This window comes from Schistocerca serialis, chromosome 4 (assembly GCF_023864345.2).
Source record: "Schistocerca serialis cubense isolate TAMUIC-IGC-003099 chromosome 4, iqSchSeri2.2, whole genome shotgun sequence".
Classification (NCBI taxonomy): Eukaryota; Metazoa; Arthropoda; class Insecta; order Orthoptera; family Acrididae; genus Schistocerca; species Schistocerca serialis.
The window spans coordinates 305991995-306007964 of NC_064641.1; the positions used below are offsets into that span (position 1 = coordinate 305991995).

The window sequence follows — 15970 nt, forward strand, 5'->3', positions numbered from 1 at the left end:
CCAGTGGTGTACGGCCAGTGTAGGAGATCGCTCCCCACACCATGATGCCGGGTGTTGGCCCTGTGTGCCTCGGTCGTATGCGGTCCTGATTGTGGCGCTCACCTGCACGGCGCCCAACATGCATACGACCATCATTGGCACCAAGGCAGAAGCGACTCTCATCGCTGAAGACGACACGTCTCCATTCGTCCCTCCATTCACGCCTGTCGCGACACCACTGGAGGCGGGCTGCACGATGTTGGGGCGTGAGCGGAAGACGGCCTAACGGTGTGCGGGACTGTAGCCCAGCTTCATGGAGACGGTTGCGAATGGTCCTCGCCGATACCCCAGGAGCAACAGTGTCCCTAATTTGCTGGGAAGTGGCGGTGCGGTCCCCTACGGCACTGCATAGGATCCTACGGTCTTGGCGTGCATACGTGCGTCGCTGCGGTCCGGTCCCAGGTCGACGGGCACGTGCACCTTCCGCCGACCACTGGCGACAACATCGATGTACTGTGGAGACCTCACGCCCCACGTGTTGAGCAATTCGGCGGTACGTCCACCCGGCCTCCCGCATGCCCACTATACGACCTCGCTCAAAGTCCGTCAACTGCACATACGGTTCACGTCCACGCTGTTGCGGCATGCTACCAGTGTTAAAGACTGCGATGGAGCTCCGTATGCCACGGCAAACTGGCTGACACTGACGGCGGCGGTGCACAAATGCTGCGCAGCTAGCGCCATTCGACGGCCAACACCGCGGTTCCTGGTGTGTCCGCTGTGCCGTGCGTGTGATCATTGCTTGTACAGCGCTCTCGCAGTGTCCGGAGCAAGTATGGTGGGTCTGACACACCGGTGTCAATGTGTTCTTTTTTCCATTTCCAGGAGTGTATTTGAAAGCAATTTCGCACTTATCCTAGATGCAATGCCTGCGTCTTTAAACTTGCGTGAACTCACAATGCCTAAAACAAATTATAGTCCTAAATAACAAGCATAATTGGCAAAAAATTTAATAAATTTATGTAAAAATTACATACTGCCCCAGTGCTTTCATTCGCCCATACATGTCTGAAGGACATTGCAAAGTACATTAGGACAGCACAGTCTCTACAAGCTAGTATATCATTCCTAGTAACTGGGCTTCAGCTTTAATCATATGTTTCTTCCGGTACAGAACTCATTATCTGTGTGAGTACAGAATGTAGATAAAAGTGGTGACAAGTGGAAGTTTGGGTCAGTTCGGTAGCGCGCCTGGTTGGCCGAGCCGGGCAAGGCGATCGCCCGTGTCAAGCGCCTCAGGGAGCCACCTACACACTCGGTCCTTTGTGTCATTTGAAAAGACGTAAAAACGTGACTCGTTGGACCACACTACGTGCCTCCAATTAACTATGGTCCAGTATCAGTGTTGTTTGGTCCGTTGAGGAGGTGTGGTTTTTGTGACGCTTTCGGCAATGGCCGTTTGCGAGGTGCCCGACTCCAAATCTTTATTGTCTACGGTTTCCTTCGCAACGTTCGGTCGAAAGTTAGTCGAGACGGATCAACAGTCAATGAGAACAGCAATTTTAGTCTGGTATGAGACCGACTGTCACTGATAACGCGTAACATTCGTCTTCGGTGGTTATCGTTTAGTCTCTTTGAGCACATTATTCTGCCGTGTTACGTGGCGGCGAGTGGTGTTCTGTTCCTTGAAGACATGTTGGACAGTCTGCGCTGATACGCCAACAAATCGGTGAACTTCACTCACGGTGTTGTCAAGGCCAAGTCCTTTCTTCTACTTTGTCACGTCTCAACGTCGACTTATATTTTGCACATATTTGTCATGTTACTGGCGTAGAGCATGGCAGAGTACGAGTGCACTGCTGTTACGTCACCTCACAAGGCGGCCTGCAAGCTTAAGTAAGTAAGTGAATCAGGCCCGCGCGTCACCATAGCTTGCCCATCCCTGTCGTGGAACATCAGAAACACTCTCACTACAGAGCTTACAGTTAATACTCACATTTACTGTTACTGGCTAAACCGTTTTCCACATTAATGTCGTTTTCGATAGTTCTACGAAACAAGAGACAATAAACAACAACTCACTTGTCAACATTACATTAATAAATTAAATAACTACACTAATAAATTTAAAGAGATAACAGATTATTTCTTATCCGATTGCTGCCGGCAATATGCAGTATGGCATGCATTTCTTCAGGTCTCCTACTGGATGACTGAGGAGGTCTAGCCAGTGGAAGAGCTTACATAGCTAGATGTATCGGTATGAGCTAATACAATGTGAGTTGTATGTGTGAGTAACGTGAAATAGAGTATAAAAGTGCTTTACATTATTGAAAAGCTGTCAACAATAGTTAAAAACTGTTTTAAAAATTAGTTATTACGAGATTAAATAGCGTCGACACATATACAGTCCGCGGGGTATAATCAATTTACTTAGTTTCAAAGTTTGTCCGGTGCATAAGAAGTCTGTCATCTATTCAGCGACTGGTCGTAGCTGTCGCCATAACAATACTTGCTGAGCCATACTGCATTGTTAGGCGACGGCAGCGCCACCGATGACTTGTGGTATTCTAGGCAGACCAGCAACTACTACTTGTGGGCGAGTCCGGCATCGGTTGCTAGACGACTACCGTTACATTGGGCTGCAAGACATCGCTGGGCAACGACAGCATGTACTTTGTTGAGGAGCGGGAAGATAATATATAAAGTGGTGGAAAATGTTAGATGTATACGATAATTGTGCAATGTAATGGATAAAATGACAGATAATAATACTAATACTAACAATTATTATTATTATTACACTCCTGGAAATCGAAATAAGAACACCATGAATTCATTGTCCCAGGAAGGGGAAACTTTATTGACACATTCCTGGGATCAGATACATCACATGATCACACTGACAGAACCACAGGCACATAGACACAGGCAACACAGCATGCACAATGTCGGCACTAGTACAGTGTATATCCACCTTTCGCAGAAATGCAGGCTGCTATTCTCCCATGGAGACGATCGTAGAGATGCTGGATGTAGTCCTGTGGAACGGCTTGCCATGCCATTTCCACCTGGCGCCTCAGTTGGACCAGCGTTCGTGCTGGACGTGCAGACTGCGTGAGACGACGCTTCATCCAGTCCCAAACATGCTCAATGGGGGACAGATCCGGAGATCTTGCTGGCCAGGGTAGCTGACTTACACCTTCTAGCGCACGTTGGGTGGCACGGGATACATGCGGACGTGCATTGTCCTGTTGGAACAGCAAGTTCCCTTGCCGGTCTGGGAATGGTAGAACGATGGGTTCGATGACGGTTTGGATGTACCGTGCACTATTCAGTGTCCCCTCGACGATCACCAGTGGTGTACGGCCAGTGTAGGAGATCCCTCCCCACACCATGATGCCGGGTGTTGGCCCTGTGTGCCTCGGTCGTATGCAGTCCTGATTGTGGCGCTCACCTGCACGGCGCGAAACACGCATACGACCATCATTGGCACCAAGGCAGAAGCGACTCTCATCGCTGAAGACGACACGTCTCCATTCGTCCCTCCATTCACGCCTGTCGCGACACCACTGGAGGCGGGCTGCACGATGTTGGGGCGTGAGCGGAAGACGGCCTAACGGTGTGCGGGACCGTAGTCCAGCTTCATGGAGACGGTTGCGAATGGTCCTCGCCGATACCCCAGGAGCAACAGTGTCCCTAATTTGCTGGGAAGTGGCGGTGCGGTCCCCTACGGCACTGCGTAGGATCCTACGGTCTTGGCGTGCATCCGTGCGTCGCTGCGGTCCGGTCCCTGGTCGACGGGCACGTGCACCTTCCGCCGACCACTGGCGACAACATCGATGTACTGTGGAGACCTCACGCCCCACGTGTTGAGCAATTCGGCGGTACGTCCACCCGGCCTCCCGCATGCCCACTATACGCCCTCGCTCAAAGTCCGTCAACTGCACATACGGTTCACGTCCACGCTGTCGCGGCATGCTACCAGTGTTAAAGACTGCGATGGAGCTCCGTATGCCACGGCAAACTGGCTGACACTGACGGCGGCGGTGCACAAATGCTGCGCAGCTAGCGCCATTCGACGGCTAACACCGCGGTTCCTGGTGTGTCCGCTGTGCCGTGCGTGTGATCATTGCTTGTACAGCTCTCTCGCAGTGTCCGGAGCAAGTATGGTGGGTCTGACACACCGGTGTCAATGTGTTCTTTTTTCCATTTCCAGGAGTGTATTATTATTACTATGAAAGTGAAACAGTCATGCGTTTCGAAAACTAAACAACTGTCATTTGTACGTAATAACATGAAACAGTAGGGTAAGAGTCTCAAAGAGGGTCGGCGAAAATTGAGTAAAAAGCTGTCCTGCTACACCCATCTTACTCATTAAATTAATTTCAGGCTCCTTTCTAGAATTGCTGTAAATTTCAACCCCTTTGGAGCATTAATCTAACTTTTCCAGAGAATGGAGGATATGTAGATTGCCATTTGTACTGAATATAAACGATTTTTGGATGTTACGGGGTGATTACCAAAAGTAGATTTTACAGCCTGCGTGCCTTCCGTACGTCCTTTAAAAAGTATTGTCAGTCTTCTGTTAGTCTGTCCAACATATCTTTTGGGGCAATCTGAACAACTGATCTTGTAGAAGGCTGAAGTTGTGAACGTACCAGAATTTTTTTTGTTTATGTTGTGTCTTTATTTGTTCTTAAGTCGATTATCAAAGTTGAAAACTATTTTAATGCCAGTATTTTTAAAACCTTTGGCTATTTTTTGAGACCTTACCTCTATAAGTAATGGTAACAAATATTGTATTCTTATTTATTTTGTATAATATGTTGATTAAGTTATTATCACAGTCATTAGTGAAAGCAGTTTGTTTTAATATTGTAATTTCTTCAGTAGTATTGGCTCAAGAGGAATTTACATAGCCTACGCCACATGAACTTGTAGGAAGTATGTATTTGATAATATTAGTGACAGGAAGATGCATTAATGACGCTACTTGTGGCTGAAGACTTTCGAAAAATTAGTCCTATAGTTAATTCCATGGATGTTCTTCTTTAAATTGTATTTAAGGGAGCATAAGGATTATTTTGCTAGCAAATTTATTAACGCCTTCTTCATTTCCTTGGAATAAAATAATGTCATCTACATATCTTTTGTAATAAATGATTCGAGCAGCAAAATCATTATTTGGATCCAGAAATTTGCTCTCTGTATGTCTGTCAAAACCAACGCAAACCAGTCGTACACTTACAAATCTTACTATTAAATTCGAAGAAAATAAAAGATATAAAAAATCAAGGAAATAGAGCAGCTCAATTATTTCGCTCATTATTTCGCTCTGAATTTACTATAGGGCAATAAATTATTTTTTATTTCCTGGCATTCATTGACAGGTATATTAGTGTAAGGAATCATATATCGAAAGAATCTAACCTGGCGTTATCTGGGATTGATACCAATATGTCTTTAACTTTCTCAAGAAATCAAACAAAATTTTTCACATTAAACGTGGTTTACAAAATATAAACTCTTTTCAGAATCAGGTTCAAGTCGCTGTTAATATCGTAGTGCGGAGCACTTCTTTTATCAGAAATGGGTGTGTCTGGTGAGCTTATATTATCCTTATTACATGTCAATTTTGACCGTAAACCAGCAAGTACAATACATATCATACCTTATGATCCTTCTTTCTTAACCGATGTGTATGTAATCGGGTGTGCTTTTAATTCCAGAACGAGATAACTAGTAAAAGAGACTGAGAAACGACTGACAGGCAGAAATTCTTTTAGCAGTGTTAAGTACTGCAATATTTCGTGCGTCACACTGAAATATTTCGCTTGAGATATAAATGAAATCGCTGGTTAAATTTGTTGGCAGTAGTTTTGTACTCACGAAACGTAATTATATCTCCTGCCGAGATTAGCTTCCTTTGATGTTTATTCATTTCCTCTCCTGTGATAATTTGACTTGATGAAATGCTGGGTGGGCATGTGGTAAATGATTAGAGATTCATTCTAATTCCGACATATAATTAGTTCACTTAGAATGTCGCTTGTAACATTAGAACGTCCTGATTCCCTTATTAAGCGTTTAGCAGGGTTTTCCTGCTGATGATGCTTCAATATTAAGTTTGTTTTACGCAGTTCTCTGTCAGATACATGTTGCCGAGGTTTACCGACCTCTAGAAAATAATCCTTTCCTAATATTTTATTAGAATTGTACCAGTAGCTGCTTTAATTTGGTACAATTTACGCATTTGGATCAGACGTCCAGGATAACACAAATACCTGTCACTTCCTCGGACGAAGCAGTGATAACAGTATGCCTAGCGCTACAAAATCCCACAAATTCATTAATTTATAGGATACATCGTCAAACTAAGTTTCTGTATTCTATTCTTAGTCTGCTGATAGATTTTGCGAGTTCGGAACTCCTTGTGTATTAATCAGTTCACTCCCTTGAAAAAGAATTTCAAACGTGAGCGATTCATTTTTAAAGCAAAACTGACCATATACTATCTGGATTTACTGTTAACTGGATTTACCACACCAACTTGTCTCACCAGCCATTCCTTGGATCCATTTAACTGTTTGATTACCTCACACGTCGAACAGTTATTACGTTTCTTTTCACTATGCTTTTATTAACTTTTTGATTTCTTCTCATATTCTAGGGTACTAGCTACTAAAGCCTTAAACCACTAGAGATTGATAAAATCTAGATACGCAGCTAAAGGGAGAATATAACCCTGGAATTACTGGCAATAAGGACTTCCCAATGTATTTAATACATCATATGTTATGATAGAATAAACCTGAATAAATATCGTAATTCTATGAATATTTGATAGCAACGATACAAAAATAGATAGAAGACTCGTCAAGGTGTCACTTGATAGGAAATGTAAAGAGTTACCAGACTATGTAACCATTTGTCATTAGTGAGACCACCTAATTCATAGTGATCTAAAGCAAATGGAGATAGATGACTATGAATTAGGTGCACTCACTAATTACTTATATACCATGTAAACACAAACTAACACGCAATAAGCATGCAACAGGGTAAGACTAAGTAAATAACATCTTGAAATGGTGGTATTACAATAGATAACGTTTGATTAATAAACTTTTCAGAATTAAGAGTCTATTTAATATAATAACTGGCACGTTGAATACCTATCATAATGGTACGTGGATCAGAAATACCATGTAATTAATGTATTACGTTACAGTTTCATATTAGACAGAAACTTTTACTTCTGTCGTTTGTATTCATCACCAAATACAATTAATTTATATAACTTTATCTGCGGTACATTAGTAGTAGGATTGGGATTCAAGCTTGATTTTAAAAGGACACAGAATACGACGCGTATTTTGAGATGCGGATGAGCAAAACAGTAGCTGCTAGGCATTTTAGACTATTTTTTGTTATTCGTGGGCCTTGTATAGAAGGATTGCTGTGAGACGATACTATACAAACACCGCCGAGCAAGCAGGTAAGGAAATCGAGATGGTTTCCATCGAAGTTGTTGCAGGGACTTGAATATGGGATACAACAAAATTTCATACAACTTTAGTGAACATGCAATGGTTCTGAACTTTGAATGGTTTGAGCCGTGATAAAAGGACTATTGAGATTATATTCCATGAGAATGCTACGTGTTTAGTAGCGATTTAGTGTAATTTTCTTTGCTCGCCATTATGGCCAAACTTCGCACATCCAGACGCCTCACCGCACTTCCTTGCATACTCTCAAACAAGAATGTCGCTAATAAAGTTTCGTCCAGTACATTTTTCTAATTACGTTACTCAGTGAAAAAAAAGTTTGTTCGGTGGTAGTGTTAGGTTAAAATACCCGAGTTCGATAATTCTCTTCCGGGTCTACGTGTATTCTTTTTAATTTTCTGATACTGATCTGCCCAATAATGCTGTAGTACACTATTCCTTAAACGATACATACCCCATAACTACAATTTTGTAACGATGAACGTAATTACTGGCCAGACATGCTAGAAATTTATGAAGAGTAAAAATTAATTAAAAATACACTGACGGAAAACATAGCAACACCAAGAAAGAGGTGTGGGGCATAAACGAAACTTATTAGGCTTATTTCTACATCCGAAAGATGATGTATACTGAAATTTCGCACTGGTCGCACAAGGTGAAAATCAGGTTTGCTTAAATATACGGTGTAACGGTATTGAGCGTTAGTTACCTTTGAGATTCTACGTGGTGAGTTGATGTTAAAAAAAATGCCTTTAAGGAGACAAAGATGCCATTATCAAAACCCCACTGAGTTTAAAGAAGATCGTGTAATAGGGCTGCGAGAAGATGGATGTTCCTTCTGTGATATTTCAGAAAGACTTGACAGGAATGTAGTCACTGTACATATCTGCTGGCAGCGGTGGTCACGAGAATGTACAGTAGCAAGAAGACTGGGATTTGAACGACCACATAGCACTACCAACAGGGAAGATCATCGAGTTCGGCGTATGGCTCTCGCGCATTGTACTGCATCTGCAGCAGCAATCTGAGCAACAGTTGGCATCACAGTGGCACAAATCGATTTCTTCAATGACAGCTTCGAGCCCGACGCCCTGTAGTGTGTCTTTCACTGACCCCAAACCATCGCCACCTGTGACTTCTATAGTGTCAAGCGAGAGCTCATTGGAGGGCAGGGAGGAGGACTGTTGTGTTTTTTGAATAAAACTGTTTCTGCCTCGGTGCCAGTGATGGCCGTGTGTTGGTTAGAAGAAAACCAGTTGAGGGCCTGCAACCAACTTGCCCGTGATACACTGGTCGTATACCTGCAATTATAGTCTGGGGTACAGTTTGTTATGACAGCAGGAGCACCCTTACGGTTACCCCATGCACACTGAATGTAAATTTATACGGGTGTTTCCACCCGTTGTTCAGCCATTGATGGAGCATACCAGGGGGTGTTTTCCAACAGGATAACACTCGCGCACATACCGCCGTTGTAACCCAACATACTCTACAGAGCGTCGACATGTTGCCTTCGCCTGCTAGATTGCCATATCTGTCTCCGATCGAACACATTTGAGACGTTACCGGACGACAACTCCAGCGTCATTCTCAACAACATTAACAGTCCCTGTATTGACCGACCAAGTGCAACTCCATCCCACAAAATGTGGAACTCCATCCCACAAACTGAAATCTGGAACCTGTATAACACAATGCGTGCATCTTTGCATACTTGCGTTCAACATTCTGGAGGTTACACCCGTTGTTAATGTTACAGTGTTCATATTCACAATAGCTATCTCACGCTTACAATAACCTGTAATCTTGCAATGTTGATCACATATGTTACCTAGACAAATGTACCCCGAAATTTCGTTACTCTACATTAGTCACTTTTAGGTGTTACCATTATTTTTTTTTTATCTCAGTGTATGCTATCAGCCAATGGCTCTGCCGCAGTGGTAACACCAGTTCCCGTCAGATATCCGAAGTAAGGCGCTGTCGTATTTGGTTAGCACTTGGATGGATGACTGCCGAGAGCTGTTGGCAAGCGGAATGCACTTAGTGCTTGTGAAGGCGACTGAGGAGCTACTTGACTGTGAAGAAGCGGCTCTGGTCACGAAAATTGAGAACGGCCGGGAGAGCGATGTGCTGTGCACTTGCCCCTCCATATCCGCATCCAGTGTTGTCTGTTGGCAGACGATGACATGGCGGTCGGTTGGCCGATGGACCTTCTGAGGCCTGTTCGGACGGAATTTACTCAACTCCTTGATAGTTGGTGGTTGGAGACACATCGTTTTTACAGGTAGTCTGCGAAAACCAGTTGACAGATGTTGACAATTCATGAATGTTGTATACGACTGGAGTTAACCTCCTCAGCGTCAGATAAGGCCTGAAGATAGTGCACTGAAGTGCTGAAACTGGTGGCCATATAATAAATAACATCGTAAGGACGTCTGTAGGTGTTCCATTTTATTACTTATTTCAAATATCTATTCCAGCTGACAGCTTTAATGCTGAAATGGTGTGCAAGGCGATACAATTTAATACACGTTTACAGTTAAACACGTAATTCATTTTATAGCAAAAGTTGCTATCAACTAGTTTATTTATTTGTGGTTTCTTCACGTACCAGGCTCACCCTCCTGATGTTTCCCCTAACCGTTTTTATTCGACTTGTATTACCTTCATGGGGAAGAATAATATCATCTTTGCTAAGATTTTACCAGCTGAAGAAACAGCGATGTGTTACTTTTAGAACGGTTAAATCTTTCGGAGTATAGCGCTCTGGTAAAATTACTCAGTATTTCCTTAGGTGTACCGAGTGAGAAGTCACAGTGCTGAATACAGTGAACTCGGATTAGGGAGGTGTGTGGTAAAAATCTCCGTCAGATCATCCACCCTCTATCAGCCTATGATATCAATCACGGCATGCACTGTAAGGGGCAACAGACAACGCCTATTTGCAAAAGTGCGCCAACGCTGGGGAAACTTTCCGATTCCGCGACTGTTGTTGAATATTGTTCGACAGAGAACGGATAAGGTGAAAATCTGAGGGTGCAAGGTTAGGTGTTTAAAGTGGGTGCGGGATGACTTCCCAACCCAGCTCTTGCGTCATCGTGGAGTAGCACACTTAACGCTGTCTTCCTGGTCGTTGTTGTATTGCGTCTACAAAACGTTTCGGTCGTTGACAATAAATGTGAGCAGTGATGGTTACATCTCGGGCAAGCAATTCGTAGTAAACCATACCGCCGCTCTTCCACCACATGCATAACATTATCTTTTGTGGATGCGGACAGGTAACTGCACAAAGACACCATTTCGCTCACCAGTAATGATCCAGGATAGGAATGGTCGGTGTCGTTCACGAGCCTATTGATGACAAGCAAACAGAGATCCACATATGGCCATCCGCAGATTTTTGTGATTTTGGCTTAGAGCACGTGGTAGCCACTCACCGGATTGTTGAACCTTCCCCACTACATGCAAATGTAGACCGAGGGTGAAATGATCACAGTTCATCACATTTGACGTTCTCTAGAACAATGACGTGAATCATTGTGGATTAATGCGTTCCAACGATCTTCATCAAACCCCAAAGTTCTCGCTGAACGTCGAGACTCACTAACGTCAAAACGATCCTCCTTAATGTGAGAAAATCATCTTCTTGCCGTGCTCTGTCCAATGGCGCTATCCCCATGGGCTGCGCAAATGTTTTTGTCTGCCTCCACTGCTGCCACCCCTCTATTGAACTAAAACAGAAGAATATGTCGGAAATGTTCCAGCTTCTCAACTTGGCACTCCATTTTCTAGGGCCCACAACTTCAATCACCCTCTCCACATTACAAAATGGCAATATGTAAACTCAAATGGCTACAGTGAACTTCAAAAAAATTACAATCGATAGAAAATAAACCCATACCACCATAATAGCAACATGCAAAACAAAAACGCTACGAACATATGCACCAAACTAATATATGTCATATCGTTCTTCCTGTGCCCATTCACGACTGCAGCAGGAAATGGGGGTGGGGCATGACTGGTAGATAATGTACCCTTCGACATACACAGTAAGGTGGCTTGCAGAATGTAGATGTAGATCACATAGATCATGGGGCCAGCTCTCCCCCAGAAACCCGCGACTTAATTGAGACGAGGCAAAAGAGGTTTCAACGAGAACCACGTCAGGAGCAGTTTGGCGGTGTCCTAACGTGTGGCAATGAAGCCACGTGTAGTTGAGCTTGACCGCGGGCCATGAGAGCGACGGGCCGGCTGGCGCGCTGGAGCCAGGGCAGAGCCACGGACTGAGGCCGCGGCCTACTTCGCCAAAATATGGCGGCGCGCCCGCCGGCCTGAGTAAACACTGCCGCCGCAGCAAGACGAGATGAACTCACCACTCCGAGATGCAGGAAACCCTGTGGTGCCAGGCGAAGGGTGCTTTATGTTCCAATTACGAACTGCATGTGGATTCCCTCAACACAGCAAACGAATGTTGCAATTAACAAGCGAAAACTCACAGCGGTAATGACCATGGCATGACACTCAAGACACTGGCACGACAGGTACACGTACGAGGGGCCTTCCGTAACTAATGCAACTAACGTATACCAAATTATTCCCCACTATTTTGACAATAAAACCCTATTTTTCAACATAATCTCCGTTCAGTGTTATGGCCATACGCCATCTTACTAGGATGGTCTAAATGCCCACATGGTACCATTCCAATAGTCGACGTCGGAGCCAACATGTTGCTGCACCAATAACGTCCCCACCACCCCCACACAATGCTTCCCGCGGAGTGCACATATGGCCCTTCACTGTTTTTTATTGTCTTGTGTTAGATGGCGAGAAACCCAGCGGGTACGCACCTTTGAGTATCCCAAGTGCTGGACGAGTCTGTCAGCACTACCAACAGACACGTCCAGTTGAGCAGCGAGGTGTCTGATTGTGATCCGTCGATCACCTCGCCGCGCGGAGTGGCCTCACGGTTTGAGGCGCCATGTCACCGGAGGTTCGAGTCCTCTCTCGGGAATGGGACATAGTTACACTAGTGGCCATTAAAATTGCTACACCAAGAAGAAATGCAGATGATAAACGGGTATTCATTGGACAAATATATTATACTAGAACTGACATATGATTACATTTTCACACAATTTGGGTGCATAGATCCTGAGAAATCAGTACCCAGAACAACCATCTCTGGCCTTAATAACGGCCTTGATACGGCTGGGCATCGAGTCAAACAGAGCTTGGATGTCGTGTACAGGTACAGCTGCCCATGCAGCTTCAACGCGATACCACAGTTCATCAAGAGTAGTGACTGGCGTATTGTGACGAGCCAGTTGCTCGGCCACCATTGACCAGACGTTTTCAATTGGTGAGAGATCTGGAGAATGTGCTGGCCAGGCAGCAGTCGAACATTTTCTGTAACCAGAAAGGCCCGTACAGGACCTACAACATGCGGTCGTGCATTATCCTTCTGAAATGTAGGGTTTCGCAGGGATCGAATGAAGGGTAGAGTCACGGGTCGTAACACATCTGAAATATAACGTCCACTGTTCAAAGTGCCGTCACTGCGCACAAGAGGTAACCGAGACGTGTAACCAATGGCACCCCATATCATCACGCCGGGTGGTACGCCAGTATGGCGATGACGAATACACGCTTCCAATACGCGTTCACCGCGATGTCGCCAAACACGGATGCGACCATCATGATGCTGTAAACAGAACCTGGATTCATCCGAAAAAATGACGGTTTGCCATTCGTGCATCCAGGGTCGTCGTTGAGTACACCATCGCAGGCGCTCCTGTCTGTGATGCAGCGTCAAGGGTAACCGCAGCCATGATCTCCGAGCTGATAGTCCATGCTGCTGCAAACGTCGTCGAACTGTTCGTGCAGATGGTTGTTGTCTTGCAAACGTCCCCATCTGTTGACTCAGGGTTCGAGACGTGGCTGCACGATACGTTACAGCCATGCGGATAGGATGCCTGTCATCTCGACTGCTAGTGATACGAGGCCGTTGGGATCCAGCACGGCGTTCCGTATTACCCTCCTGAACCCACCGATTCCATATTCTGCTAACAGTCATTGGATCTCGACCAACGCGAGCAGCAACGTCGCAATACGGTAAACCGCAATCGCGATAGGCAACAACCCGACCTTTATCAAAGTCGGAAACGTGATGGTACGCATTTCTCTCCTTACACGAGGCATCACAACAACGTTTCACCAGGCAACGCCGGTCAACTGCTGTTTGTGTATGAGAAATCGGTGTCCTTAGGTTAGTTAGGTTTAAGTAGTTCTAGGGGACTGATGACCATAGATGTTAAGTCCCATAGTGCTTAGAGCTATTTGAATCTTTTTTTTTTTTTTTTTTTTTTTTGAGAAATCGGTTGGAAACATTCCTCATGTCAGCACGTTGTAGGTGTCTTCTTTCTGTCAGTTAAATTTGGCGTCTGTAGCACGTCATCTGCGTGGTGTAGCAATTTTAATGGTCAGTAGTGTAGTTAGCGTAAGTTAGTTTACGTTACTTTAAGTAGTGTGTAAGTCTAGGGACCGATGACCTCAGTAGTTTGTCCCTTAAGAATTCACACACATTTGAACATTTCGATCACCTCGAATGAAAGTGTGCACAAGCTCCAAAAATGCAGAAATCACAGCTGAATGCAGCCCGTCGGCACACGGGTGATCCGACGGGTTTGCACGCCCTTGTTGCGATGATGACAGGCGCCTTGCCCAACGACTCATCGTGCTTTTGTTCACTCCCGGGTCGCCGTAGACACTCTTATAGCGCTTATGAGTATGTGCGCTGCTCTGGTTTTCCACCAAATGCCTCATGACAGCTCTCTGCTTCGAAAGCATCTCCGTTGCAGACGTCATTTTGACATTATAGTCGGAACGGCATGAAACTATAGGCGATAAAGCGGGATATTCCACGATGTTTCATAACAAATTCCACATTTTTTCAATTGACGCTGGCCGAGAAAAAAAATGTGACACATTACACATTGAACGCCACTCATAAGTTCCGGCCACGCTTTCGACTCCAGTCCGCCACCAGCAGTGTAAGTTGGATCTTTGACAATGACAGCCATTCGTGCTGGCAAAATATCAGAAAAATCATTAAACAAACGTCGACCGAAGAGCCCGAGACGAAAGCTAACAGGCAGTACGTCGGAATAAATATTGTTGGGATGACTCCGTGTGAGTTCGAAACTCCCTAATTTTACTTTCATGATCTTTTATCGAGTTATATGTAGCAGAAAGTAATGTATTGGTTGACTGTTATTGGACCGTACACTATCGCAGTATCAGCAGTAAGCCACGTCCTGATGCGTAATGTCACGCTTGTAGTTTCTGTCACTGCAAATGGCTCAGTATGTCAGTGACGCTATCGCACTTTACTAAACGAACCTGTAACGACTGTGTGTAAACATTCCCTGTGTATAATTCCCTAGCAGACTACACCTGTGTGTCGGACATGTCTCGAATCTGGCTCTAAGCATCACTCACGACGCATCCTTACAGTTTTACTTCCGCCGATACATTACACAGGTTTTCCTGCGTACCTTTCGGAACTCTCACTCCTGAAAGAAAGGACACAGCGCAGAAAATCCAGAGGGACTGTTCCCAGAACGAGTTTTCACTCTGCAGTACAGTGTGCAGTGATCTGAAACTCCCTGGCAGAGGTTACAAGTTCGAGTCCCGACCCGGCATACCGGTTTACTCTAAAAGGAAATGTCAAGTTGGTGCACAGCCCGCTGCAGAGTGAAAATTCATTCTTGATTCGCTATGCATCATTCTCAGGTTTGAGTTATTGCTCAGATGAAACCTTCCGCTGTCTTCCTTAGCGGCAATACTAGCTGCCGATGCGTTTGTATATCTCTTTGTACATTATGTTCAATCGGTTTGTCATCTTTAACTGATGACGAGCATGTCATTGTGAACAAGTGCGACTCGCGCTTAGGCTGTACATAGCTTCTCCCTTTCGTCATCCTCACCATCATCACGACCATGACATTAGTAGGAAGGACTTTATGAACTTTGATAGAGACTTAATGTTTGCCATGGAATTAATTGACTGCCACTCCACCTAGATTTTAGAAAATTGCTGTGATACAATTAGTTTAAGATCTTCTTATCAGTTTTCGTTTCTCTCTCTGTAAAACACCAGTTTAAAGTAAAGAAGTAATACATGAATGACATTAAACGTGACTGACTCCGAGATACACCTTTTTCTGCAACAGTGTAGTAAAATGCATGCAAAACAGTTGTACACAAATAACAATGTGCAGACTGTGTGAACCTAAGCGAATGCAAACCAATGCATAAAATATCAAGAAATGCAAACGTGCAAACGATACAACTACGTTGTGTTAAGGAATAAAACCATGACTTTCAGAATGTCTTAGATTAATTGCAGGTTGACTTTCTCGAAACATGTACGCAATGAGAATTTCTGGCAGCACTGAAGGTAGCTGATT

At 44.5% G+C, this 15970-nt stretch overlaps 1 protein-coding gene across 1 annotated transcript in view; it reads right to left on the reverse strand.

The window, feature by feature from the left end:
- Positions 1-15970, reverse strand: part of LOC126474407 (rho GTPase-activating protein 6) — a 1172202-nt gene that overhangs the window by 941894 nt on the left and 214338 nt on the right. The window lies entirely within an intron of this gene.